General features: G+C 48.7%; 1 pseudogene; it reads left to right on the forward strand.

Moving 5' to 3' along the window:
* Nucleotides 1-918: 918 nt before the first annotated feature.
* On the forward strand, nucleotides 919-6835 carry LOC123490961 (annotated as a pseudogene).
* The last annotated feature ends 5142 nt before the right edge of the window (nucleotides 6836-11977 follow it).

The following is an 11977-nucleotide window of genomic DNA, read 5'->3' on the forward strand; positions in this document are numbered from 1 at the left end:
AACACGACCGTGTCACAATACTGATTGGAGTGACACATCCTGGGAGTGGCCCTTCAGGCAGACACACAGAGTGGTAGGAAGTTAGTCCCGCTGTCCAAATATACTGCTGGCCCTCCTGCACACAGGGTGGATTTTGAGGTCAGGTAGGTGGGTTGGCTGGGCTGGGGAGGAAATGAGATCTGAAATGAAAAGGTCATAGTGGGCTAGCTAGGGTCTGAGATGGCTGAGCCTGGTTGAGAGAGCACGTCAGAATCTGATTGGTTATAAGGTTAAGAAACAGGAAGCCGCCCAACTTGTTGGGCACAGCAGGGGCTGCTGTCTGACTCAGGAGTGGTTGGATGGTGAGATGGTTCCTCAGAAGAACAAACACTCCAAAAACAATTCCTTCTCATCTCTTTCCAGAAGGCTGATGAAGTCATGTTCTCACTCACATTCTCAGACGGATCCTGTAACCCAAAAGAACTGACTTCTATGCAGATTTGGAGTGAGGCAGGATGCATGAATCATGTCTTTTGATATGACTAGCGCTGCAATAATGATCTACGGTTGAGGTAATGACACATACTCTCCCAGCGCTGGGTCAGAGTAACGAACAACATACTGTCACCATAAACATCCACCTCAGGCACTTCGGTCTGTTTACTTGGCAATATACAGCCAAACTAATCAACTCATATTTCATCTGCTGTATTGAGTATATCTACAGGTTTAAACAAGGATTCTATTTTCCAGTAAGTATTATTTATGATGGTGATAAGGTACGTATGCAGTATAGGATCTCTTCGGCAGGCATATGGTTTGGATGTACACATGTATTGTGTTTTGTGTAACAGAAAATGGGACATGAAATACGATTTTGAGTCCTATTTATTAGCACACAATGATAATGGTGTCCCTCTGTCATTCTTGTCCCTGCAGTGCCTGATCATCGGGGGAGGCCCAGTGGCTTTAGGGGACGGCCACTTCGAGCGGCTCTGCTGGGGTCCAAGGTGGTGGTGATTGGGAGAAGAGGGACACCCTCCAGGAACAACGTGCTGCACCTGTGTTACACCATCCATCGACCTCAAGGGCCTCGGGGCCAAGAAGTTCTACGGAAAATTCTGTGCTGAGCCATAGATCACATCAGTAAGTACCTTTTACATGTGGGGTAAACATCTCAGCAGGAAACCTTCTGCCCAAACAGCCATAACAGTTGTTAGTCATAACAGCCATTTCCCATAGCCCGACATGTACTTTCACTTTTGCAATGGAATATTTTCCTTATGGATAGTTGGATTCATGTTCTTAGCTTATGATTATGCTATTGTATCCTATTCCCCCACTAAAGCAGTTTTTTGTCTGGAGTCTTGATGCATCCAATCCCTTCCATTACATAATGTCAAGGTTAGAGCCATGGAAGGTGAACCTTCCACCGCTCTTAGCTACAGAGAGACAAAGCAGAGCTGCCAACTGCTGGTGTTGGAAAGGCAAATCTTTCTACAGCTCTCAAGTGACAGAGGCCAAAGGCCATTTGGTTGTGTGTGATAATGTGTAAATGCATGGATGCCTGTGCAGTGTGCATGTACTAGGTACTGTATTAGATAAGCCAGAAAAGCCAGCTGGGTTTCTTGCATGGTTCTAAGAACTCTGATTATTGTCTGTGTCGCCAGGCATTCGCCAGCTCCAGCTCATGCTGCTGAAAATCGCCCTGCTCGTAGCTGTGGAGTTCATCGTCAATGTGGAGTTTGTCAAGCTGCTGGAACCTCCAGAGAACCAGGAGAATGACGGTGAGTGACAGCTCACTTAAAGTACAGGCCGTCACTTATAGTACATATATGTCCATTGAAATCCATCAACATTGGCCTAGTACCCATCAACCTTGCTCCTTCCTGCTCACCATTAGGGTCTTTTGGATGTAGTTCAGGGATTCAAGCAAGGGCTAGGTTACAGCATTTGGGACAGGTGAGTTGGGGTTGAAGGGCTTTATGCAATGCATTTGGAGAACATCAACAGTGCACCTAACATGAGCCTTGCATCAGCAACAGTCAGTAAGACTATTACAGATGTAGGATTTTAATTTAAGCCAGTTTGCTACAGCGAGGAAAAATAATCCTGCAGCAAGAGGAAATGTGAATTATTATGTGATTATAATTAATGGACATTTTTGTAGGGGTTGATACATTTTTCAGTAAGGGAAAATCAAGTCTGAAATTTCAAAGTGGAAATTACAAACGTCAGAAGCCTTTGAAACCTCAAATACACCAAGTTTAACATTTTCTGCATTGCAGGGAAAGTTATCCTGCAACAGGGTGATCAAATTAAGATCCTACATCTGTTTGTGGCTGCCCAGAGGATCCCAACACAGTATATTCTCTCCCACACCATAGCATTCCTCTGGTTTACATCACTGTACCTTGAGCTACAGGGAGTTACCGCAGTCCATAACTAGTACCTGTTAGAGTAGTTCTGTCTCCCCATTCCAACAGTAGTATCTCCTTGGCAACCAGCAGTAAACAGCAGCACTGTTACAGCAGTGCACTGATCACGCTTTATTTGATATTTGCATTGCCATGGAAATCAAATGTTTAAAAATCATAATCATTGCTTCACCATTCCTATTCAGCTGCTAATGGTTAGCAACCTCCCCAGATGTTAATGTTATTTTGCTGGCTGCTGCTGAGCAGAGCCAACACAGTAATATCAGTGAGCAGAGCAGACCTAGTGGCTTTGTTTAAGGAGCAGCAGAGCCAAATTACGGCGTGGAAGGTAAAAGACGCTGATTAGCCAGTGTAATTACAACCGTGCCCCCTCGGCTAAGTTCTTATAACAGTACAGTACTAGTTGCTTCAAGATGTGAACGCTCGTGGTGTGTTGTGATGTGGGCGCCGAGCTGAAAGACTGGCTATCTGAAATACCTCTACACTTGACCCCCCTCCCTCCTTCAGAGCTTTGTTGATTGGACTGCTGGACTGGAGGTCATTAGCTATCCCATGTGGCCTCTCGAACGCGACGTAAACCAACTGATAAAAACAAGAGTCTTTACTAAATATGGATACAGAATGGTCCCCCTACTTTTTGCTGTCACAGGGGTGCTCAGTGTCCTTGACATGATGGAATGCATTTTTGACATGGTGATATTACACAGTGGACAGCCAACCCAATGCTGCTGTTGCCTCACGCACTGCCTCTGTGGCTGACATCATTCACCACATTTGATCCACTCTATTGAATTATATACTGTAGCTAGCTAGGCTCTGGGTACAATTAGTGCAGTACAAGTGAGAATGACATTAAAACAACATCTTTATAATTACAGCACGGTATAGTCTCTGCTGAGCTAAATGACACAATGTGTGTGACCTCTGTGTCACCCTCTTTGTTGAGAACTGTCAGGATTAGCAAACCCTTTTCCCCAATGGTGCCATTGATAGGCATCATAAATCATTGTTCCCCAGAAATAACAGGCCAAAAAGAGCAACCAAGTAAATATTGTGTCTGTTTCTCTAGCCCGATCCTCTCATTCTCTCTATCTGTGTTGAACTCTAACCGTTTGTATACTGAAAAGAGTGTTTGTTTGACGGTGTGTGTCCATGTAAATGTGGAACTGTACTGACCCTCTCTCTTCCTCTCCCCCTTCCCCTCTCCCTCCTCTCCTCTGACTGTGTTTCAGGGCCTGGCTGAGAGCTGAGATCAGGCCTGCCGATCACCCTGTGGCTAACATTGACTTTGACAGTGGTGGTGGGGGCTGATGGGAGGAGAAATACCCTGGAAGGTGCAGAACTCTGAAGGGATGGGAGGGTGGCACATGGGTTGTATCCATGCAGAGTATATCTACATACCGTTAATGACCTGACTCCAGATATAGGATATGGTGATTTGGTACTGTATATGATATCATGTGATTACATCCATGGAATGGCTCTCTGAGATTGCTCAATATGTTTACTAAACACCACTTGCTCCAAAGCTAACTTTAGCTCTAAGTTCAAATGCAGTTGGATATTATCTGGAGTGCTTCAAACACAATTTCTATATTGAAACGTATGTTTATGTAGCTTTGTTGAAAGCGTGGCTTGTTTCAAAAAATATCCAGGACACCTTTCTTATATAATTATTTTGTCTGGATAACAGCCTAACAACTGTTAACTAAGAAACATATTACTTTTATTGGCTGCGGCTAGCACAAAGATCCATTTAAAACATAGTCTCATCCAAGAAAGTTAGGACGCCATAAAATCAAGCTTGCTCTGTAAACGATACCCTATGTGATGTCATTAATCTCTTCTTCAAAGGGCAAGGTTACATGAAATCACCATAGCTCTGTACCTTAAAAAAAAAGATCTGGGGCCCTGTGTGTGTAGTCATCTGGATGCTGTTCAACAGTTGATGCATGCATGTTGGACTCTCCTCACCAGATGTCTGTCATCTCCTCACCAATCCACATGAGATGCTTATTCCTTAAAAGGGCATTTTCTGTCTCCAAACAATGAGGCGTTTAGGTCATCGTCTGATGACGAAAAGCCCGGAGGAAAACTTTCTTTTAGAAGTCCTTCTGCTTTTGGACTGCCATGCAGGCCCTGTCTGAGAGGAGGGTTAAATATACCCCAATCTGTTCTGTACCCAGCTAATCGTCTGAGAGGAACACAGCTGCATTGGAAAAAGTGATGTGAGGAGGGGGGACAGGGGCAGGCTGGGGACCCAGTGAATTAGCAGTGACAGTAATGGAACATTTCTGGCTCATATTCCAAATGCTACCTCCTCCTAGAAAAGCACCTCTCAGAATCTCTTACATTATTTTGTAGGAGGAAGAGAGGGCTGAACACATTAGGAACATTCATCCTCCTTTCCTTCCCTGAGTCACAGGTCTAGAGGTAATGAGGATGTATTTTCACTAAAGGGCTTTGGTGCAGAGCCTCATCCCCCAGGACAGTTATAAAGAGGGGCATATTAACAGTGGCCTGTGGGACTTACAGCTTGGAGTGACATAGCCCGGGTACTAGCTGTGGTTGGATGGCTTTTACAGGCTTTAGGCGCTTTGGTGGAAAGCTTTGACACCACAAAGAGACTTGTAAAAATAATATCACCATATTCTCGCTCACAAAAAGTCAGACAGCTTTTCACAAACCGTAATTGTGAGAATGTCATTTTAAAAAGTCAGACAGCTTTTCATAAAACTGTAATTGTGAGAATATTAGCAACAGGGAACCCAAGTGAATGTCAGTCTGGCATTAAAAAGTCTGAGTCCATACTTCAGTCTATTTTAAGGCTTGCTCTGCAGTTATCCTGGATGGGACACAGAAAGTTAATATTAAACGAGCCTCTAAAATTGTGATATTTTTGCAATGTCTCCATAAAAACTTTGCAGTCGGGTGAGAGGAGTGGCAATAAACTCTTCAATGCCAAAAGTATTTCCCCAATGTTTCTATCTGAAGAGGAACTGATTCTGTTCCATTCTTGTTGATATCCTAAATAGCAGAAGTGTAAGTAATTGCATTAATAACAGTATATATCGTAAAAATCTCAGTGTGAAAAACGAGATAGCACCTTCTCTTACAATAGTGCAGTTCATGTAAGGAGTGGCTGCATTTGCACTGAAGTTGTGAAAGTTAATCAACATGGAAGACATTTTTATTAGATCATAACATTTTAGTACTGATCCAACTCTCCCTGCCGAGGCTTGTGTTCCACTGGTGATATAAACAGCATCACCTCGGTAACGAGTCTCTCTGATCCTAAAATAACTGGCCTGTGATTACAGCTCAGTGCTAGATTTCCTCTGGATTAGTATGCCTCGCCACGGCCTGGCCGGAGAATAGTACTTCTCTCTCTCTCTCTCTCTCTCTCTCTCTCTCTCTCTCTCTCTCTCTCTCTCGCTCGCTCGCTGCTTTCCTTCCGTTCGCTTCGCTCTCTCCTGGCTCTCTCTCTCTAATTCAATTCAATTCAATTCCAAAGGGGCTTTATTGGCATGGGAATATATGTTTACATTGCCAAAAGCAAATGGAATAGACAAAACAAAAGGGAAATAAACAATCAGTACGCATTACTCTGCTAAAAGTTTTAAAAGAATATAGACGAATAAATGTTATATTATTGGCTATGTACAGTGTTGTAACAATGTGCAAATAGTTGAAGCATGTAAACAGATACATATAGGTTGCATTTACGTTGTTGTTTGTGCTCCACTGGTTTCCCTATTCTCATGGCAGATGGGCCACAAATCTTTCTGCTGTGATTGAACACTGTGGTATTTCGCCCTAACTGGTATGGGCGTTATCAATGTTTAATCTGTTTTCAAGTTCATTGTGGGTCTGTGTGATCTGTGGGAAATATGTGTCTCTAATGTGGTCATACATTTGCCATCTCTCTCTCTCTCTCTCTCTCTCTCTCTCTCTCTCTCTCTCTCTCTCTCTCTCTCTCTCTCTCTCTTTCTCTCTCTCTCTCAGGTTCAAGAGGAAGGAATTCCGTGGTAAGCTGGCAATCGCCATCACGGCCAACTTTGTCAACAGGAACACCACGGCCGAGGCTAAGGTGGAGGAGATCAGCGGTGTGGCCTTCATCTTTAACCAGAAGTTCTTCCTGGACCTCAAAGAGGAGACAGGTGGGCCTGAGATCCCCACAGTCAATGAGTCAGCCAGAGGAGCAGACGCCCTCAGAATGCACTTAAATCCACACATTGTCAAACAACAGCAATTTTCAACCCTGTCATTATCATGTTTTTTTTTAACCTTCCTGTCTGTGTCTGTCATTTATTGCAGGTATTGACCTGGAGAACATTGTATACTACAAGGACAACACGCACTACTTTGTCATGACAGCAAAGAAACAGAGCCTACTGGACAAGGGGGTCATCATTCATGTGAGCAAACATTGTTTAGATCAGGGATCATCAACTAGATTCAGCTGCGGGCTGATTTTTTCTTGATGTCTGAGGGTGTTGTATTTAGATGTGCATTCAGATGTGTATTCATATTGTCAAGGCGTGCTGAAGGTGGGTGTGGTGTAGGAATCATGCGCAGGACACAGAGGCTCAGTCCAAAGGCTTTAGTGCAATATATATATATCCAACCGAAGCACAATAAGCCCGAAGGCAAAATGAACGACGCACACAGGCGACAAAACGAAATACGCACAAGCATGTGCAAACAACCCTCTAAAACACTGGAGGGAAAAATGTAGCTCCAAACACGAAAACAGTAGAACAATCACACACAACGACAAGCACACACAACGAGAACTAAATAGGACACTAACGAGGACTAACAAGACACAGGTGTACAACATCCAGACAAAACCAATCGAACATGAAACATAGATCGGTGGCAGCTAGTACTCCGGGGACGACGACCGCCGAAGCCTGCCCGAACCAGGAGGAGGAGCAGTCTCGGCCGAAACCGTGACAGTACCCCCCCCTTGACGCGCGGCTCCAGCCGTGCGCCAACCCCGGCCTCGGGACGACCAGGAGGACGCGGAGCAGGGGCGCGCAGGATGGTCCCGTGGAACTCCGACAGGAGAGATGGGTCTAGGATGTCCCTCCGCGGCACCCAGCACCGCTCCTCCGGGCGCACCCTCCCACTCCACGAGATACTGGAGACCCCCACTCCGGCGCCTAGAGTCCAAGATGGACCGAACAGTGTACGCCGGAGCCCCCTCGATGTCCAGTGGGGGCGGAGGAGTCTCCCCTATCTCATTGTCCTGGAGTGGACAGCTACCACCGGCCTGAGAAGAGAACATGGAACGAGGGGTTAATATTCTTATACTCAACAGGTAGATGTAATCTATAACACACCTCGTTCAATCTTCTCAGGACTTTAAAGGGCCCCACAAACCGCCGACCCAGCTTCCGGCAGGGCAGGTGGAGGGGTAGGTTTCTGGTAGAGAGCCAGACTCGATCTCCGGGTGCGTACACCGGCCCCTCACTGCGGTGGAGATCGGGCGCCGCCTTTGTGACGAAGGACGGCCCGCTGCAGGTGGACGTGGGCAGCGTTCCACGTCTCTTCCGAAGCGCCTCATCCAATCATCCACCGCAGGGGCCTCGATCTGGCTCTGCTGCCAAGGTGCCAGAACCGGCTGGTAACCTAACACACATTGGAAGGGGGTTAGGTTAGTAGAGGAGTGGCGGAGAGAGTTCTGGGTCATCTCGGCCCAGGAATGTACCTTGCCCACTCCTCCGGCCGGTCTCTGGCAATACGACCTCAGAAACCTACCCACATCCTGGTTGACACGTTCTACCTGCCCGTTACTTCTCCGGGTGGTACCTGAGGTAAGGCTAACCGAGACCCCCAAACGCTCCAAGAACGCTCTCCAAACACGAGAGGTAAACTGGGGACCTCGATCAGACACTATATCCTCGGGTACCCCGTAATGCCGGAAGACATGGGTAAATAGGGCCTCAGCGGTTGTGGGCAGTAGGAAGACCCGCCATAGGGAGAAGACGACAGGCCTTAGAGAACCGGGTCCACAACGACTCAGGATGGTGGTATTCCCCTGAGAGAGGGGAAGGTCTGTCACAAAATCCACCGAGAGGTGGGACCATGAGTGTGTGGAACGGGCAGGGGTTGTAATCCCACCCCTGGGCAGATGTGGGCGCTTTTACACTGGGCACGTCACACCCAAGCAGGAGGAGACATAAACCCTCACATCCCTAGCCAAAGTGGGCCACCAGTATTTAGTGCTGAGGCAATGACCGTCCGGCCGATACCGGATGTCCAGAGGAGGGTGAGTGTGAGCCCAGTAAATGAGTCGATCCCGACCTCGGGAACGTACTTCCGACCCTCAGGACACTGTGGAGGGCTGGGGTCGGTACGCAACGCGCCGATTCGGCATCGACCTCCCACACCACGGTGCCACAAGGCAAGACTCCGGTAGTATGGGGTGGGCTCAACGGACCTCTCCTCCGTGTCATACCGCCGACAGCGATCTGCCTTACCAATCTGGGACCCAGGGATGTACGTGATTTTAAATACGAACCTGGTGAGAAACATACTCCATCGAGCCTGGCGAGGGTTCAGTCTCCTCGCTGCCCCGGATGTACTCCAGGTTCCGATGGTCAGTCAAAATGAGGAAAGGGTGTTGGAGCCCCCTCAAGCCAATGCCGCCACACCTAAGGGCTTGAACTACAGCTAACAGCTCCCTGTCCCCAACGTCATAGTTACGCCCGCCGGGCTGAGCTTAGAGTAAAAAGGCACAGGGGCGGAGTTTGGGTGGCGTGCCGGACCGTTGAGAGAGAACGCCCCTATACCAGCCTCAGACGCGTCTACCTCGACCTGAAAGGGTAATGCGGATCCGGATGCGCCAGCACGGGCCGAGAAACAGGTCCTTCAGTCTCCTAAAGGCCTGTCCGCACGGCGACCACTGCAGGCGCACCGGACCCCCTTCAGAAGGGACGTGATGGGAGCTGCCACCTGTCCAAAACCCCGGATAAACCTCCGGTAGTAATTCGCAAAGCCCAAAAACTGCTGCACCTCTTTACAGTAGTTGGGGTTTGCCAAACGCACAGCGACACACGATCCACCTCCATTCTCACCCCTGACGCGGACAACCGGATAACTCCAAAAAGGAGACCGACTCCTGGAAAAAACAGACATTTCTCTGCCTTGACATATAGATCGGCTCCAACAGCCTCCTCAATACACGACGCACCAGGGTTATATGCTCGGCTCGGGTAGACAGTACACCAGAATGTCATCAACGTACACGACCACCCCCCTTGTCCCTGCATATCCCGGAAAATGTTATCTACGAAGGATTGGAAGACTGATGGAGCATTCATCAACCCATATGGCATGACGAGATATTAAATGACCTGACGTGGTACTAAACGCTGTCTTCCATTCGTCAACCCTCCCTAATGCGCACCAAGTTATACGCGCTCGAGATCCAGTTTTGTGAAAGCGCTCCATGCAATGACTCGTCATGGTCGCAATCAGAGGGAGTGGATAACTGTATTTCACAGTAATCTGATTGAGACCACGGTAATCAATGCACGGGCGCAACCCTCCATCTCTCTTTTCACAAAAAAAGAAGCTCGAGGAGGCGGGAGAAGTGGAGGGCCGAATGTCCCGTCTCAAAGATGCAATAAGTCTCCATAGCTTTCTCTCCCTGAGACAAAGGATACACATGGCTCCGTGGGAGCTGCTCTGCCGAGATCAATCGCACAATCCCCGGTCTATGAGGAGGCAATTGCGTCGCTCTAGTTTTACTAAACACGAAGTGGTTAAATCCCCATATTCAGGCGTGAAGTGCAGTGGGGCACTTGGTTTGGACTTTCCACCGAAGTCGCCCCACGGAAACACTCAGACATCGCCCCTCACACTGAGCAGACCACCCATCGAGAGCCCTCTGTTGCCACGTAAATAGCAGGGTTATGGGTGCTTAACCAGGGAATCCCCAGCACCACTGGGTACGCAGGAGAGTCGATCAGATACAACTGTATAGTCTCTCATGACCCCCTGCGCACACATCCGAAGTGGCGCTGTGATCTCCCTGATCAACCCCGACCCCAACGGGCGGCTGTCTAAGGCATGAACGGGAAAAAGGTTTGTCAACAGGTAGGAGAGGGATCCCTAACTCAAAACAAAACTTACGATCAACAAAATTCCCAGCTGCGCCTGAATCTACTAGCGCCTTATGCTGGGAATGAGGTGCAACCTGTGGAAAGCAAACAGGTATACAAAAAGTGTGCAACAGAAAGCTCTGGGTAAGTGGGACGTCTACTCACCTGGGAGGCCCCCAGTGCGTGGCCTGTTGTCGTTACTCCCGGAGAACCCTCCCCAGCACCTGGCCGTAGTGTGCCTCCACGACCGCACTTGGTGCAGGAGACAGGCCCCCTCGGGTTCTTCCTACTCCGTTCTCTAGCGCCGGCACCCCCGAGCTCCATAGGGCTCGGCTCGGAGGTGCCAGAGGGCGGAATGGACGGACTCCCCTCGGGACGTCCACGGGTGGCCAGCAGGGTGTCCAGACGGATGGACATATCGACCAACTGGTCGAAGGTAAGATGGGTATCCCTGCAGGCCAACTCACGTTGAACGTCCTCTCTTAGGCTACATCGAAAATGGTCGATGAGTGCCCGTTCATTCCACCCTGCATCCGCCGCTAGAGTCCGGTAATCTAGAGCGAACACCTGAGCGCTCCTCCTCCCCTGTCTCAAATGGACTAGACGCTCCCCCGCCAACTCGGCGTAGGTAATGGTGTGGGCGTCCATCCTCCTCCACTCTGCGTTAGCCCACTCCAACGCCTTGCCCGTGAGACAGGAGATGAGGGCGGAAACGCTCTCGTATCCCGAGGGCACCGGGTGTACAGTGGCCAGGTAGAGCTCTACCTGCAGGAGGAACCTGACACCCGGCAGCTGTTCCGTCATACGCCCTGGAGCGAGAGCCGAATCCCCTGGGTTCCGAACTTGGGACTGGTGGACCGACCGATGGGATGGACAGGGTAGGTGGAGGTGTGGGTACACTGCTGGCCTCCCATCGGTGCATGATGTTGATTACCTCCTGTAGAGCGGTCTCCAGTTGTCGGATCTGGTCCTCTTGCCCACGGAGATGCTCCTCGAGCGACACACTGCCGATCCTGCTGATTCCATTATAATGGTGTGTGATTCTGTCAAGGCGTGCTGAAGGTGGGTGTGGTGTAGGAATCATGCGCAGGACACAGAGGCTCAGTCCAAAGGCTTTAGTGCAATAATATATATCCAACCGAAGCACAATAAGCCCGAAGGCAAAATGAACGAAAAAAAAACGAAATACGCACAAGATGTGAAACAACCCTAAAACAGAGGGAAAAATGTAGTCCAAACACGAAAACAGTAGAACAATCACACACAACGACAAGACACACAACGAGAACTAAATAGGCACACAACGAGGACTAACAAGACACAGGTGTACAACATCCAGACAAAACCAATCAAAGATGAAACATAGATGGTGGCAGTAGTACACCGGGAGACGACGCCGAAGCCGCCGGAACCAGGAGGGAGGAGCAGTCCGGCCGAAACCGTGAC

The sequence above is a fragment of the Coregonus clupeaformis genome, unplaced genomic scaffold (assembly GCF_020615455.1).
Source record: "Coregonus clupeaformis isolate EN_2021a unplaced genomic scaffold, ASM2061545v1 scaf5975, whole genome shotgun sequence".
Classification (NCBI taxonomy): Eukaryota; Metazoa; Chordata; class Actinopteri; order Salmoniformes; family Salmonidae; genus Coregonus; species Coregonus clupeaformis.